General features: G+C 36.8%; 1 protein-coding gene across 6 annotated transcripts in view; it reads right to left on the reverse strand.

Moving 5' to 3' along the window:
• The window catches only part of ENOX1 (ecto-NOX disulfide-thiol exchanger 1), a 512,511-nt gene that overhangs the window by 255,209 nt on the left and 239,012 nt on the right, over window positions 1-18,290 (reverse strand). For all 6 annotated transcript variants that reach the window (XM_032496083.1, XM_032496086.1, XM_032496080.1 and 3 more), the window contains one exon: window positions 8,520-8,663. The gene's annotated coding sequence lies outside the window, so the exon portion shown is untranslated. The remainder of the gene's footprint in view (window positions 1-8,519; window positions 8,664-18,290) is intronic.

Genomic DNA, 18,290 nt, shown 5'->3' on the forward strand with positions numbered 1-18,290 from the left:
AACAGCACTAATTATCTTATATTGGGGGTATTAGTGCTACCAGGACACATTTTACTTAAAAACATATGTGAGCTAAGATTGAAAAGCATTTCCCTGCTGATTTCAGACACACAAGAGCGCCTGAGTGGTGCGCGGATGCCCAGCAGAACCGCTACAGGTAATGTGTGCAGGAATTTCTGACAGAAATCCTATTTTCTGAAGACTTACACTCAGCTGAAGGAGTCTGTTGAAAACTAAACTTGGTACAAATCTTAGCTTAGCAGAATTCCATCAAATGCAACAAAAATAAAGATTAAGGGAGGGGAAAAAAAAAATCCCTATAAACTTGACTTTCAGAAAAGACCAGAGCACTGCTTGCAAGGGAAACCAAAGGAAATTCTCAATACTTATTAATCTTTTTATACAGAAAATTACATTTGGCAAGTGCTGAGATCATTTACAGTCTAATAATTTCCAGTATCTTGAAAGGAATAAATAATTAAAAAGAGCAAGAATTGAACCCAAGAAAGGCTCTGTCAGTTCTAGAAATAATTGCTTTTACTCTTCAATTTTTCAAAGTTTCATTGTTTTTTTTTTTCTAGTGGTGTCAGTTGGCTCAGTCCACAGTCATATACATAAATATAATTGAAAAACTTTAATCTCATAGAATAACAAAACAGAACAGAATTTCTGAGTAGTCTAAACTCTGACATATACAGCTCTTAAAATTCTAAGAGTAGACACTTATTTTTAGAGCTCTAAATAACCTGGGAACCCTAAAGTCTCTAAAACCCAGAGACTTTAATTTTAGTAACTCCTGAGGACTGATGCTCTCAGTTAACTGATATTTCATCTGTTTTTAGACCTCAGTGTTCAATCATAGGAGGCCTAAATGTTAAAGTTAAGTGTTCTAGTAGATGAAAGATGGAACACTAAACTACCTCCAAGTCAAATGACCACGTAACCTCTACAAATATTTATTACTGCAACCCCTATAAATATTTATTGCTTTGCTTATTTATTCAACCATTCCACAAATATTTATTTAGCACATGCTAGTCAAAACATAAAACAATCCTAAAATCCACTAAAGAGTACAAAGGTATATCCATTTGGGGATTTTTGATAGCTCCCTTTTTTTGAGGCATCAGAATCTAAACAAACATTTAACATGAAATAGATCTTGAAACATTACACCTAACTTTTAAAAAATAATGCACATTTTTCTAATGTTATGAAACTAAGAGACAAAAGGAAATACTTGATTGGTTTAATAGCCTCCAAAACTAGCTGATCTCTGAGATGATGGAGTGTAAAAAATTGTAGAAGAAATAGAAAATATGAACAGACCAATTACCAGGAATGAAACTGAATCGGTAATTCAAAAACTCTCAACAAACAAAAGCCCAGGACCAGATGGTTTCACGGGTAAATTTTACTAAACATTTGGAGAAGAATTAACACCTATTCTAAAACTACTGCAGAAGGACTACTTCCATACTCATTCTATAAGGCCAGCATCACCTTGATAACCAAAATCAAACAAAGGTATCACACAAAGAGAAAATTACAGGCTAACATCACTGATGAACATAAAAGCAAAAATCCTCAACAAAATATTAGCAAAATGAATCCAATAATACATTAAAAGGATCATACACTATGATCAAGTGGGATTTATCCCAGGGATGCAAGGGTTTTTCAATATCTGCAAATCAATCAATGCAATACACCACATTAATAAACTGAAGAATAATCATATGATCTTCTCCATAGACGCTGAAAAAGCTTTTGATAAAATTCAACATCCATTATGACAAAAACTCTCTAGAAAGTGGGCATAGAGGGACTATATCTTAACATCATAAAGGCCATATATGACAAACCCACAGCTAGCATCACGCTCATTCCTCAAAAAGATCAGGAACAAGGGAAGAATGCCCACTCTCACTACTTTTATTCAACACTGTATTGGAAGTCCTATCAGATAAGAAAAAGAAACTGAAAAAATCTAAATTGTAAAGGAAAAAGTAAAATTGTCCCTGTTTGCAGATGACACGATACTATATATAGAAAATCCCAAAGATGCTACCAAAAAAGCTATTAGAACTCATTAATGAATTCAGTAAAGTTTCAGGATACAAAATTCATAAATAGAAATCTGTTGGGTTTATATACACTAACAATGAAATATCATTAAGAGAAATCAAGTAAAGAATCCCATTCATAATTACATCAAAAAGAATAAAATGCCTAGGAATAAATCTAACAAAAGAGATAAAAGACCTGTACTCAAAAAGCTAAGATGTTGAGGAAAAAAACTGAAGATGACACAAACAAATGGAAAGATATAGTGCTCATGGATTGGAAGAATTAATATTGTTAAAATGACCATACTACTCAAGGAAATCGACTGATCCAATGCAATTACTATCAAAATACCAATGGGGGTTTTCACAGAACTAGAAAAAAATCCTAAAATTTGTATGGGAACACAAAAGATCCCAAATAGCAAAAATAATCTTGAGAAAGAAGAACAAAGTTGGAGGTATCATGCTCTCTGATTTTAAACTACGCTACAAGCTACAGTCATCAAAACAGTGTGATACCAGCACAAAAACATACACATGGATAAATGGAACAGAATAGAGAGCCCAGAAATAAATCCATATTTATATAGGCCATTAACCTATGACAGGGGGCAAAATATACAATGGGGATAAGGCAGTCCCTTCAATAGATGATGCTGGGAAAACTGGACACCTACAAGAAAAATTCAAACTGAACGACTTTCTCACAACATATACAAAAATAAACTGAAAATAGATTAAAAACTAACCGCAAGACCTGACAACATAAAACTCCTAGAAGAAAAATAGGCAGTACCCTTTTTGACATTGGCCTTAGCAATAATTTTTTTAATATGTCTCCTCAGGCAAGGGAAACAAAAGCAAAAATTAAAAAATGGGACTGCATCAAGCTAAGTAGCTTTTGCACAGTGAAAGAAACTATCAGAAAAATGAAAAGGCCACCCACTGGATGGGAGAAGATACTTGCAAACAATACGTCTGGTAAGGAATTAATATCCAAAGTATACAAAACTCATTTAACTCAACATCAAAAAAAAGAAACTCACTAAAAAATGGGCAGAGGCCTGAACAGACATTTTTTCAAAGAAGATATACAGACTGCAACAGACACACGAAAAAATGTTCAACATTACTAATCATTAGGGAAAAGCAAACCAAAATGACAGTGAGATATCATCTCACACCTATTAGAATAATTATTACCAAAAAAATAACAAGTAACAAGTGTTGGTGAGGATGGGGAGAAAAAGGGACCCTAGTATTCTGTTAGTAAGAATGTAAATTGGTACAATCGTTATGGAAAACAGTATAGAGGGTCCTCAAAAAATTAAAAACAGAACTACCATATGATCCAGTGATTCCATCTCTGTGTATTATTCTGATGAAAACAAAAATAGTGATATGGAAAGATATATGTACCCCTATGTTCAATGCAGCATTGTTTACAAAAGGAAAGATATGGAAGCAACCTAACTGTGCATTAATGAATGAATGGATAAAGATGTGGTACATATATCCAATGGAATATTACTCAGTCATAAAAAAGAATGAAATCTTGCTATTTGTGACAACATGGATGGATCTAGAGGGTATTATGATAAGTGAAAAAAGTCATACAGATAAAGACAAATACTGTACGGCTTCACTTATATGTGGAATCTAAAAACAAAAAACAAAACAAATGAACAAACATAAAAGAAGAGACAACAGAGAACAAACAGATGGTTACCAGAGGGGAGGGGGGATTAAGAGATGAGGGACATAGTTCAAGGAGATTAAGAGTTACAAATTTTCAGTTAGAAAATAATGAATCACAGGGATGAAATGTACAGTATGGGGAATATCATTAGTTATATTGGGATATTTCTATATGGTGACAGATGGTAACTAGACATACCATGGTGATCATTTTGCAATGTATAGAAATACTGAGTCACTATTCTGTGCACCTGGAACTATCATAGTGATGCAGGTCAATTATACCTCAATTTAAAAAAATTTGTAAACACTGGGAGGAAATGCATAAAAATGCTAATAATGATAGTTAACTCTGGGGGGGGTATTATGGGTGATTTTTAGTTTTTCATCTATATTTTTATGTATTTCTAGTTGTCTGCAATAAACAGGTATTGTTTGTAAAATTAGAAAGAAAACAATAAATGTCATTAAAATGAAAATAAATAAAATATGGCAGTAGATACACAACCTTTATTACATTCTGTAGGTTTAAACTACTTCATAATAAAAATTAATATATTTTTAAAAATTTTGTTGTGTAAATGGAGAACGTTAGAGAAATTTAGGCAACTAGAAGGAGCTATTCCAGCAAGTCCAATATTCTTACTTTTGAGTCTAGAATATACAAGGCTGATTATTTCCCATCTTTAGCAAGAGGAACAATGAAGAGTTAATGCAGAAAGAAAAACTGTCCTCGACATGGTAGATCATTGGCACTTTCGGCAAATGCATGGTCATTTCCAGAGGGAAGTAAATTATCTGAAAGTAATTATATTGTACCCCCTAGATTTCAAAGAGTGTTTCAACTCATACACTGTGCACGTAGGTTACTCTTTTTCTTCCTTACTGGGCATGAATGTGAAGTTTAAGGGGCACAGTTAATGCATGTTACATTTTCACTGCTGCTAAAAATGTAAATTAGAGTCTAGATTTTGAAGTAATAATTTGCACACTTAGAGTATTGATTAGCTGTGCAAGACCATAATTGAGGGTTTTTTTTTTTTTTTTTTGGTAAATGTTTAAACCTCTCACAAAAACTTCTTCTTGATTCCAAATTGTCACTAAACATTTTCTAACATAATTCCAAGGAGCTCACTGGGTGCTGAGGGGCTCTAGCAAGAACAGAACCCACAAACATGTTAGCTTTGGACCATATATAGTTTTTAGAATTAACAGCAAGTGTCTCAGAGTTACATTTGTTTGTTTGTTTTTAAATCATAGTGGTAAATAAGTCTGAAATATTTCACTAGTGAAGCAAGAGTCATTTGAGATATATTATTAAACATGAGGGGTGAAAATTTATCTCAGACACAAGTGGCATCGCACAGCACACATTTTTCTAAAAACAGAGCCTCCGTGCATGAGGATTAGATATATACCCACAATAACAGGGCATACTGACCTATAATTTTCCATATTACACCCTTGTATTTTTTATTACATGCTATTTTTCAACTAGGAGAGGAACATGGTCTCATAAAGCTAATATTTATTCTTCCAAGTTTACAGAGCTAGTAGTCCACTTCAGGAAATGAGAAAGTCAAATACAACTTGGTGTCCTGTGCACTGAAGAAGAAAGGACAGGACAATCACTGTGTTTAAAAAAACCAGACTCAGGAACTCGGTCATAAGGCTTTAAATAATTAAACAACACAAGGTAAGGAAAGCATTTATTGTTATTACTTCTCTCTCCATAAATGTAGCCTTTTTATAGATGATAAATCTTATCATGTAGGACTCTTCATTTTAGTAGAAAGCAAAAAAAAAAAAAAAAAAAAAAAAAAAAAGTCCCTTGAATTCAGTTCCCATTCTCAGCCCTGTACCTATTGTGTGTATTTTGTGTAAGTGAAGGCAGTCAGTGTAATCCACCATAACAACCAAGACGCCCCTACTTATAACTGTATCTTTAAGTCATTAATTCTTCTCATTTTGTTAAGTAACCTCTGTACTAGGGAATTCAATGATTTCTAACGTTAAATCCAAAGAAAATCGTAGCAAATGAGAAATCGTTTTTCTATGGAGAGGTTGTGCCTGTATCACGGTAACTGTCTCAAGAGATCACAGCCTTAAACAAAGCTTTTGTGGGAGAAATTTCCCGAAGTGCATTGTTTCTATGCCCTCTCCTTTTAATTTATAGCCTCACTTGAGATTTTTGGAAGAATCCAGAGTCATTTTTCCATTCTCTGCTGCATGAGGAGTGAAGGGCGAGTAACTGAGGGAGAAGACAAATGCTGATGGGGGTGGGTGAGGCACGGGGTATTGGGGCTGATGGGACAGAGTGTCAGCTGCAGTGAAGGATCTTTGAGCTCCCCACAAACTGATCCCTGAACTCCCGAGGAAGCCTTTGACATGGGGCAGAGAGCTGAAACTGAGCTGCACCGTACAAAGCAAGTGAAAAAAAAAGTACTCCTTTGCTACTTACCTTTTTCAGCCTTCCCTCAGATTTCAGATGCTCAACCCCTTCCTGTCTCAGTGACTGAGCTTTGCAACATCAGCCCCACTCTTTCCCCTGGGGTTCTGGCCCTATCTTTTCCGTAAGTCCCCAGCTGTCCTCTCTCTCCTATTTTCCTGCACTGAATTCTTCTGATGGTATCTTTCCCATAGCCATGTTCCCATTTCAAACAACAGTGATCTCCTTTACACACCAAACCAGAAAGTCTGGTTCTCCAAAAGAGCATCCATATATGAGCGTCAGTGTATTTCTAGACAGCTGGAAAATGAATGTAAGCCCAGAGCATAAGAATGATATGGCAGGGAGAGAACAGTACCTGGAGTTAAAAAATTGGGATTCACGCTCAACTCCACCACTGGCTCAACTCTGCCAAGTTCAGCATTCTCAACTCCAACTGAGGACTTTGTGGTCTGGGCAGTCCCTCTGCTCAGATGTGCGAAGCAGGTTTGAATCTGGTTATTACATCGACTGGGGATGGGGGAGCTGCTGGTCTTTAGCTCCTGGAAGCTTGGGGCTCCTAACCATTCTAAAATCAATGGGACAATCTTGCATCATAAAGAAGCATTCCCCTCAAAAAGTCAACAGTGGCCCCACTGAGAAATACTAATAGATGATTTTTAATGCTCCTGCATCCGCTCTGTATTCTCAAACTTAAGTGAAATGCAGAGAATGCAAGAGACCCAGAACAAAACTGTGAGGATACATGAAGTTGTGGATTGTACGATTTCAAAGGTTCGGAAAAATGGGTTTCACTCTCCCAAGGAGAAAAAGGATGACTTGAGATTTGTGTCTGGGATGATATGGGGCGCTCTGACCGATACATTCTCTCTGTGGCAGAAGAAATAAATTGCCTCGCTAGGAGGTCAGGAATTACTTAGGTTTTCCTGACAAAAAGGTTTCTAAGAAAGGAGAATCTCTATTAGGTTTCAAAAGGAAAGTGGATATCTAAGTATGAAAGTCTGAAAGCAAACAGATTCTCATTGGTTTCAGTCAGTTCAAGCAGGATCATGCTCATAGACTGGGGAAGAATATTTAGGTAACTTCTCAAGTCCTTTCCAGCGCCTCTTCTTTCCATGGATACACTTGTTACATCTCGACCAAACTGACAGACTGGAGAGTTCAAGGTAAATGCACAATCTCCCACCCACCCTCTCCCCGAATACGTTCTGCATGCCCCACACTTCAAAGTGAGCCAATTGTGGGGCCCAGCAAGGAGGGGTGCACTGGGAAAACTGGAATCTAGCCCAGCACTGCAGCAAAATCTACTTTGATTTCTCAGTAGAAATAAAAGAAGTTTTCTAAAGAACCCACAGTAAAGGGCTATTAGAGGAGAAAACATTTGTCACCGTGGACAGTATAAAAGTCCAACTAAATGAAATAAATGCCTCTGAAAAAGACACGTCATTCGAGGCAAAGTACTATGTTCCTTTTCCTTGCTCTTCATTGAGTTTCGTCCACTCAATGTACCAAGCTCTAGCTGCTCTCCTGTTCATTTTTCCATGCACGAAAGATGCACGGATTAATTCTGGCCTTTAGGTAGGTCTTTGTCAGAAAGTACTTACAAAATCCAAGTGTTTTACTTGGTACTATCTCAACAGCAGAAAGGGGACTTCCAAAATAAAATGCTTGCTTTGCTAGCGAGCTTTTTCCTTAAGTAAGCAACGATCACTGTGAGTGATTTTCTGAGCTGTTAATGCACACGCATTAGACAACAACAACCACAACCCTCTTCTGTCAGAATAAATCACAGGGTGAGTACCCTATGGTGGAACTAAATGAAAACATTCTGGCCACTGGGATGTTATAATTTGAAAAATGTCATAATGATAACGCTAGCTGATATTGACAAATGCAGTTCTGATTTTCAACGATTCAAAATATAATTTATCCACAAGGCCTTAACTAATTGAAAGTACTTAACAAGATCCGATATATGTAGACACCCAACATAAATGTATTGAATCTATTCAGTTAGAATTTATGAGCACAGAAATAAAATTTGTTTTAAGGCAACGTGCGGGGATATTTTCTTTCTAATATCCTTGTAATATCCATGGAGTATACAGTAATAAGTATGGGAAGCAGCACGTCAAATTTCTTTTCATTACATCCATCTCCCAATGAAGTCAAAGGAGTCCAATCTGTGCACTACTTACTTCCAGAATTCTTATTGCAATAGGGTATGGCTATTGCCCATCTTAAAGACATCCCTCCAAATTAATAATAACTTCAGTGAGACAAATGGAAAAATTAACACAAACCTGAAGACCTCCAGTAGATCAGAAGACAAAGGTGTTCTCTGCGGACTTGACTGAAACAGTGTGTTCACAGAAGTCTTTTGAATGGAAGCTGTTCACAAAGGAAGCTCCGTGGAAGACAGGGCAGCTTCGACATGCCAGATGCTTCTGGAAGGAGAGAAAAGCACACCATTAAGCGTCCGAAGTACTGTTACTGCCGGTAGCAGCCAGGGTGGTCAGCAGGTGCTGCAGGAGCATCTACTGCTGTTATTAAAATAATGATATTAATTTCTATTAATTTTTTGTACTCCCAGATCTTACTCATTTATAAACGGCAAGGTGGGACAGTAACCATTCAGCACTGCATTTAGGAATTTCTAAAGGTCAAAACTATTTTATAACCAAGTGAACTCTGCTTTTGCCCTTATTTAACCAGACGGGGGTTGAAGGATGGTGTGCAGGGTGCGAGCACGAAGGTGGCAATGCTGCCTGCCCTTCACTGAGCATCGGCTGCCAGGCCCTGGGCACGGGCTTCATGGCTCTTTAACCTGAATGGTGGCCCTGCAATTGGAGGGCACTGGCCCCATTTTCCAGATGAGAAAACTAAGGCACAGATTCCTCAGGTCAGGCTTACAACCCAGGTCATCAAAGCCCCAAAGGCTCAGGGCTGGCTCTTTCTCTCATTTCACTCTGTGGCCTGCGTGACTTAGAAAAATATTTCACTTGGTGCAGCCACTGTGGAGAACAGTATGGAGGTTCCTTGAAAAACTAAAGATAGAGTTGCCATATGATCCAGCAATCGTATTCCTGGACATATATTTGGAAGAAATTCTAATTTGAAAAGATACATACACCCCAATGTTTATAGCAGCACTGTTTACAATAGCCAAGACATGGAAGCAACCTAAATGTCCATCAACAAATGGCTGGATAAAGAAGTGGTGGTATATATATATATACACAACAGAATACTACTCGGCCATAAAATAGAATAAAATAATGCCATTTGCAGCAACCTGGACGGACTTAGAGATTATCATACTAAGTGAAGAAGTCAGACAGAGAAAGACAAATATCATGAGATATCACTTATATGTGAAATCTAAAAAAAGTGGAACCAAAAATGATGGTGTAACAAAAGTCAACAAGAATAGATTTTGAAGTGGAAACCTCAGAATCACATGAAAGGGAAGTGGGAACAGGAATTTTGAAAAATATATTAAATACATGTATACCAAAAAGAGCACAGATCGTAAGTGGCTTGATGAATTATTCTGAACCCTTATAACCATAACCTGAATCAAGAAACTTCTAGAACATTGATAATATTCAGAATCCTGGTTTATGTCTTCTCCCAAATACTGTCTGTTACCTCCCCTCCAAAGGTACCACTCTTCTGACTTCTAACCACATATATTAGCTTTGTCCATCTTTGAGCTTTATATAAATGGATTTATATTAAAAAATAAAATTTAAAACGTGATACAAATGTACTTATTTACAAAACAGAAATAGACCCACAGACATAGAAAAAAACTTATGGTTACCAAAGGGGAAAGTGGGGGGAGGGATAAATTAGGAATTCGGGATAAACAGACACACATTACAATATATAAAATAGATAAACAACAAGGACCTACTGTATAGCACAGGGAACTATATTCAATACCTTGTAATAACCTATAATGGAAAAGAATCTGAAAAAGAATATGTGTGTGTATGTATAAAACTGAACCACTTTGCTGTATATCAGAAAGTAACAAAACACTATAAATCAACTATACTTCAATAAATTTAAAAAAATTTCTCTCCTAATTTGCTTTAGTTTTATATCAGATACTATCTTATTCAGTCAGGTCCCACAGAAATAGAGACACCCAGTTTTAAGCAGTGCCTTCCTCTCCCACTTTCTTCCTTCTGCAAAGAGAGAGAGCTCCGTGGAAACACAGAGGTCCGCTTGTGTTGTGGGGTAGGTTCGTGTGCTGTGAGACATCAAGGAGATACCAACGCAAACGATCCATCTTCATCTGGCCCCTCCATGGGACCCACAGTTCTTTTGATGTCGGGATGAAGGGGAACATTGCCTCTCCCTCTGGGCTTTCCTGATGCATTTAGCAACAGAGCCTGCATCTTCTGTGGACAACTCTGAGCCATATGAGAGTATCTCCCCATGGCCATGTCGGTCTTAGCAGCTAAGGGTTGGCTGACAAGGTGGGGCTCTATCTAAATTTCTGTCCTTATTTTTAGTCAAATATCTACATGTTTTGGGTCGTTCCGGTGCCAAGAGCTTACCCTCCACCAATTGTCCCAGTACCCATTCTCACAGTGTGTTTCAGGGTCACTGCCCCCAAGTAATCACTTCCAAATTCCCCTCGAGGTGCCAGCTTTTAATGCCATTGCCTTCCGTACGAGCTTTGGAACTTTCAGCTCATATCATCTGTACTGCATTTGGGAAGCTCCTCAGAAAGGCTAGAGGAAGATAAAGCGGGAAGGTCATGCGTAACTTTTTAAATTTTTATTTTATTTTAGGCAACTGAAGCTAAAGTCATGAATAAAGAAACAAGGAAAAATGGTTGACAGCATTTTCAGAGTTCTGCAGAGCAGAAGCCTGGGATTATTACATGGGGAAGAAAAAAGAAAAAGAAAAAAGAACAGAGCCAAACAGAGCCAGTTTATCCCTGCATAAAAGAAGGAAGAAGGGCTTGACAAAGAACAGGGAATGAAAGGATTTGGACCATAGACTCTAACCTAAATGACCGGAATACAAAATAAATAGAAACTCTTCTTAAAACCTCAATACTAGCATTTTGATTTCGTCACACCACTTAAAGACAAAGTTTCCGGTGGTGAGTCGAAACCTGCACACCCCGTTTCCCACAAAATCTCAATGGCAATTTCCAAGCATTCACTCAGCCACTATTTAGTGCCTCCTCCTGAGTGAGTCAAAATGTTCAAAAATTCTAGGAATACAGGAAAAAAGCAAGATAGTCTCTCCCTTAAGAATCTTACTGCCTTGTAGGAGGAGGCAACTAGGACGTGCCTGGCACAACCCAGGGCGCATCCTGAGAACTCATTAGTGGTTAGGAAGCAGTGGTGGTACTGTTACATAACAGAGCATGATGATGTCGGTGAGGGAAGAGATGCTCTGAAGCTTTGAAAGGACTGGAGATCCTCTCTCTTGGGGATGAGGGGAATCAAGGAGGCTTCAGTGAGGTTCAAGATCAACCATAGCTAAACACACACAAATAATCATGCTTTCACAGAAATCCTCTAATGATAATTAAAAAGCTAGAAAATGAGCTACGTGAGGGGGAAAAAAAAAGGTCCATGAAATTAGACATTATTTCCTAGGATTTGGTGTGAAAGTAGATATCTACCATAACAACACAGTCAGCGAATGAGACAAAGAAGAAAATCTCTGTATTGCTACCAAGAAAGATACACTGGGTCCTGTTCTACTCAACTGTGATCCAAAATGACACCATGACTTTTAATGAAACTCAGCAAGTTCTAGACACACCAGTTTAAAACCTTAGCCTCAAATTTAAGTCACAGGGCTTGTGACTCAAATCTCCAGGGTGTCCTTTCCAGGGTATTGTTTACAGAAACATGTCTGTCACTGTGCAGAGAAACTACACGCCATTTTATTCTGCAAAGTATGATGAAAAGATGCACTATCTTGTGCAGAGCCACAAAATGATTCTGGCTTTGATTCTCTAGAAGCAGTGAAAACAAAGACTCTGTTTGACTTTGTATCATTCAGGTAGAAATACTGTCCTATGGCATTAACGAACATTCCTATGTCCCCCATATTCTGGACCTTATTTAATTCAAAAGAAGCTTGGCAGGAATCTCATCATTTGTGGATTTCAAATAAAGTCCCCCTGAATAAATCCCTTTTTCAGGGGCTTACTGAGTCATGCCAATTTGTCCTCGTCAGATCCATACAATATTGTACTGAACAGAAGAGTTAAACGCACATGGTAACCTTGAATCCTCTCAACACCCTCTCTGCTTCCCAGCCCTGGCAGGTCTGCTTAAGGAGAGTGAACGTGCAAAAGACGTGGCGTGGTCATTTCCTTCTCAATCCCTTCCACTGAATTATGAAATCCTACCAACCCCTCTTCCCATTCATCCAACTCATGACATCACGATCTATGCACGACCACAAGCTTTTCACTGGTTTTCCTTCTTGTAGTTCATCCTTCTAACCGTTGAAAGATCTGTCATCCCCTCTTACTGGTCTATAGTGGTGATAAATAAATCTCTGGATAAAAAATACACGAATGAATGTATAAATGAAATAATTTTTTAAATTTAACTCTAATTATGGACATCTGCTATTCAAGAACTTGTAATGGTTCCCTGCTTTCTTAAGGATGAGACCTAAGTTCTCATCAGGAATATCCGCTCCCACCATCCTCTCTAACCTTAAAACAGACTATTTCTGACCCAAACCCTGGGTCAGATAGAAATATTCCTGCTCTTTATATCACAGTGACTCTCAACGAGGGATGCACCGTACTTACCCAGGTCAACGGAACTGAATCACCAGAGGAAAGTTTGCACCCCGTGCATTTCAGAAACGCTCCGCAGGTGATTCAGACGTACATCACCTGTGTCTCTCCTTCTCCAGGTGTTATGAACCCACCCAGCACAGCACAGGGAAGCCTCACCTTTTAAATGGATCTTCCTAGGCCACAGCAATATTCCATCCCTTCCCTAGATGAGAGCATAGAGTTAAAATATTTTAAACCAGAAAGGACCTGCCATTGATTCTCCTGCTTGACTCTATACTAGTATTCACACCCTTGTGAATTCACAGCCCCTCTCCTCACCCACCTTGAGTGTGGGCTGGACCTAGAGTCTTCTGATGAACAGGATATGGCAGAAGTGATGGGAGGTGGTCCCTCTCTTATCCTCTGACTCTAGTGATGCCAGCCACCATGCTGGGAAATGCCCTATGGAGAGGCCCCTGCACGGTGACAGACACGTTTCTGTGAACAATACCCTGTAAAGGTCACCCTGGAGATCTGCGTCACAAGCCCTGTGACTTAAATTTGAGGCTAAGTTTAAAAACAGTGAGTCTAGCTAGAGCTTGCCAAGTTACAATAAAGAGCATTCTCATGACCCTAGAAAGTTCTTTTCTAGTCAAGCCCTCGCAAAAGGGAAGCTTCAGTTTCTCCACCACCATTGATGGCTTTGCTCGTACTTGAACTTCATATACAGAGAAATCACACATTATATGTTCTTTTCCATCCGGCTTCCTTTGCTCAACATAATGATCATGACTTATTTTTATTGTTCAATCTGTTTAGTTAATTCATGAGCATTATTGTATAAATGACAACTGTATAAATGAGTATTATTCCATTGTATGAAAACTTCATAGTTCATTATCCATTCTCCTGCCTGACACGACATTTAGGTTGAGTCAGCTTTTGGCCATTATAGACAAAGTTATGGCAACCATTCTGATACAAGGCTTTTTGTGAACATGTGCTTTCATGTTTCTTAAATAAATAACTAGGTGTGAGATGGCTGGCTGCATAGGGCAGGGATATGTTTAAGTTCTAAAGAACCACCAGTTTTCCAAAAAACGGCCGTACTGTTTTACACCCTCATCAGCAGTCAGAGTTCCCGTATTCCCACGTCCTTACCGACATTCAGTGTCATCGCCGCTTCTATTTGTAGCCAATCTAGTGGGTGTAAAGTAGTACTTGAACCTGCATTTCCCTCATGACTAATGATGTCATTACTGTATCTTCAAATATTTACTGGATGTTCTGATATCTTCTCATGTGAACATTCTGTTTGAGCAATTCCCCCATGGGGACGAGGGGTGTTCTCTGTCTTCTCAAACTGCGTTGTAAAGGTTCTTCATAGATTCTGGATCCAATTCCTTTGTCACGTATCTATATTGTGAATTATTTTCCCAGCTTGCGGTTTCTCTATTAACAGTGTCCATTCATGAATAGAAGTTCTTCCTGTGGTGAAGTCCAATTTATTGACTTTTTTTTTTCTATATGTTAGTGTTTTTGGTATTCTAAGAAACAGTTGCTATCTTTCTAAGACATTCTCCTACATTTCTTTTTTCTAGAAGCTTTACAGTTTTTGCCTTTATGGGAAGGTCTATGACACATCTTGAATTACTTTTTGTGTGAAGTAGGCACTAAGTTTCATTTTGTTTCAATGCAGTTAATGAATGGCTCTAGTACCATCTGTTGATGAATTTTCCTTTATCTCACTAACCTGCTTTGATATCTTTGTTGAAAATCAATTAACCATATAATTGTTCATTTCTGATTCTGTTTCACTGATCCATTTTTGTATCCTTATCTAATATCTTATTTTCTTAATTATTGATGCTTTTATAGTAAGTCTTGGAATCAGGGAGGCAGAGTCCCCCCACATTGTCATTCTTTTTTCAAAAATGTTTGACTCAAAAAAAAAAAAAAGAGGAAAAATGTTTTGACTCTTATAAATCCTTGTGTTTTCATATGAATTTTAGAGTTAACTTGCCAATTTCTCCAAAAAGAAAAAAGAAACCTTCTGGGATTATGATAGACTATATATTATTTTGGGAAAAAATAATATCTTAAAAATAGTAAGTCTTCCATTATAGAATACTATATATTTTTCCACTTAGGTCATTGTTAATTTTCATCATAAGTATTTTATAATTTTTAGTGTTCAGGTTTTGTGCTTCTCATTTAAACATATTATTACCTTATGGTGTTGATATGACTGTAAGTGGTATTTTAAATTTCATTTTCTAATTGTTTCTTCATGTATAGAAATAGAATTGATTTTTTTTATTTTTTATTTTTTATTAGAATTGATATTTTATATTGACCTTGTATCCTGAGGCCTTGATAAATTGAATAGATTTTTGCTAAGTTCATATAGATCTTTTTAGATTCCTTTGAGTTTTCTAGATAGACGATAATGCCATTTGCAAATAAAAACAGTTTAATTACTTCTTCCTTTCCAATCTGTTAACTTTAAAAATTTCTCTTAGTAGCTAATCCTATTTCACTGGCTAGGATCTACAGTAAAACGTTGAGCAAAGGAAGCCTGCTCAATTTCTTTCATCAATGTTTTCCTAGTTTATAGAGTATATAGTATAGATCTTTCACCCCCTTGGTTAAGTTTATTCCCAGGTGTTTTATTCTTTCTAATGCAAATTGAAATCGGATTGCTTTTTTACTTTCTCTTTCTGGTAGTTCGTTATTGGTGTACAGAAAAGTAACAGATTTCTGTATTATTAATTTTGTATCCTGAAACTTTACTGGAATTATTTAGGGTTTTCTACATAAAGTATACTGCCATCTGAAAATAGTGACAGTTTTACTTCCTTCCTTCCAATTTGGATGCCTTTTATTTCCTTTTCTTGTCTGACTGTGTGGCTGGGACTTCCAATACTATGTTAAATGTAAGTGGTGAGAGTGGGCATCCTTCTCCTGTTCCTGAAAGTAGAGAAAAGGCTTTCGGCTTTTCACCACTGAGTTTGATGTTAGTTGTGAGTTAGTCATGAATGGCCTTTATTATGTTGAGGTATGTTTCCTCTATCCACACTTTAATGAGAGTTTTTATCATAAGTGGATGCTGAATTTTGTCAAATGCTGTTTCTGGATCTACTGAGATAATCACATGACTTTTATCCCTTGATTTCATTAATGTACACCGATTGTTGGATGTTAAAGCATACCTGCATACATGGAATAAACTCAGTGTAGTCATGATGTATCATTCTTTTCACGTATCACTGCATTCTATTCCTAATTGTGGGTTAAAATATTTTTGTGTCTACGGTCATGACAGGTATCAATGCGTATTATTTTAATGGTGTCTTTATGAGGATTTAGTATTAAAATAGTACAGATCTCAGAAAATGACTTAGGAGGTCTTCTAACTCTATTTTCTATATTTTCTTAATATTAGTATTATTTCTTCCTTAAACATTTGAAGGAATTCACTAGTAACACCATCTAGATCTGGAGGGGGTTTTTTTTTTGGTTGTTGTCATGGTGATGTTAAATTTCATTAATTTAATAAATACAGAACTGCTCCTATCTTCTACTTCTTCTTCTATCAGTTTTAGTAGATTTTTTTTATCTTACTAAACAAGAAAATTTTCAATTTCAAATAAGATGATTTTGTCTCCTACTACTTTTCATACCCTATACTAACAATTCCTGCCCTTACTTTTTTCCTTTCCATTTCACTTGACTAAACTATAACCATATCCCTGGGTATTCAGCTAAATGTTATTTTTTCCTTTTCTGTGAGCTTCTCCAGTCCTTACTAATTTAATCTTATACCGTCTTGTATTTCCCATTATCTTTCATTAGCTTACCTCTGAAAATAGATTATAGAATCCTTGAAGGCAGAAATCATATCTTAAACTTCATTGTTCCCCATAGCAACTTCACATAGTTATTTAATGTTAGTAAATATTTATGGGATTATTGATATGCCCACTCTTGGTGTTAGTCTGAACATCTACTGTGGATGAGTGTGGAGTACCTTATATAGTTCCAGGAAGCAAGGGAGTGTTAAAAATAATGATAATAATAAAAAACTAGTATCAGGCCATGACAAAAGGCATAGGAGCCAACCGGAAAGAGCTGACCATATACCCCAAAGAATAAAATAAACATCATGAGTTCATAATCCTATAAACAAATGACTGAAAAAACAAATGGGAGAGAAGAGACAAGTCTTCCTTAAATAATGCTAGATAGAAAATAAAGAAGGAAGGAGGGAAACAGAAAATAATTAGAATAGCCACTAGGAATTGCAACAGGTAAAATCCATTGATGAATGCTAAAATTAGTTAGCAAAACTTTGAGGAGGAACAGTTAAATGACTTCAAAGTAGCCCCCTAAAATATTTATCAATTACTGTGGTACTTTTAACACACATCCACAATTATTTTAGAGTCTCCTGTCTGGGAGACAGAACTATATTTCTCTCCCCTTGACTGTGTGACAGACTTAGTGACTTGCTTGAAATGCATACAATATGGAAAGAGAAAATGGTAACTATGAAGAAGCCTGGAAGATACCACCTTAATCAAGTGATCAAGTAAAAGGAATGTTGATATCATATACCTTTTATATGATGAGAAAGGTACTTCACCTCTGTGGTATTCATCCTTAGAATCCAAAACCCTCATCTGACTATGACAAAACATCAGAAAAAAATTCAGGAATATTCTACAGAATATCTGACAAGTGTTCTTCAAAACTGTCAAGGCCATGAAAGACAAAGAAAAACTGAAACTGTCACAGATTAGAAGAAACTAAGGGGATATGAGCCCTGCAATGTCCTAGAAGGGAAAAAGGACAGATTTGAAAATCTGGTGAAGTTTGGGTTAAGTATGGAGTAGAGTTAATTGTATTTTGCAAATGTTAATTTGTTAGTTTGGATAGATGTACCATAGTTAGGTAACCATGGTGCCACAGGCACCTTTAGGGGAAGCTGCGTGAAGAGCACAGACTAACTTTCTGTATTGCTTTTGCAATTCTTTGGTAAACGTAAAATTATTTCCAAAATGAAAGACTTTTTTAACTAAAAAAATCTATTGTATTATTCCACACATTGTTTGGCTTCACTGTAAGTCTGTATTCCTTCTGTTTATATTAATAATTAATAATTGAACTTACATTCCTTTTTGTGAAATGGTCTAGAGCTGTTTGGACTTATAATTACAAATATACAAATCTCATGAAATGGTATAAAGAAAAGCAATTTATTAGAAACATTATAATTTATTAATAACATGATGGC

Source organism: Camelus ferus, chromosome 14, assembly GCF_009834535.1.
Source record: "Camelus ferus isolate YT-003-E chromosome 14, BCGSAC_Cfer_1.0, whole genome shotgun sequence".
Lineage (NCBI taxonomy): Eukaryota > Metazoa > Chordata > Mammalia > Artiodactyla > Camelidae > Camelus > Camelus ferus.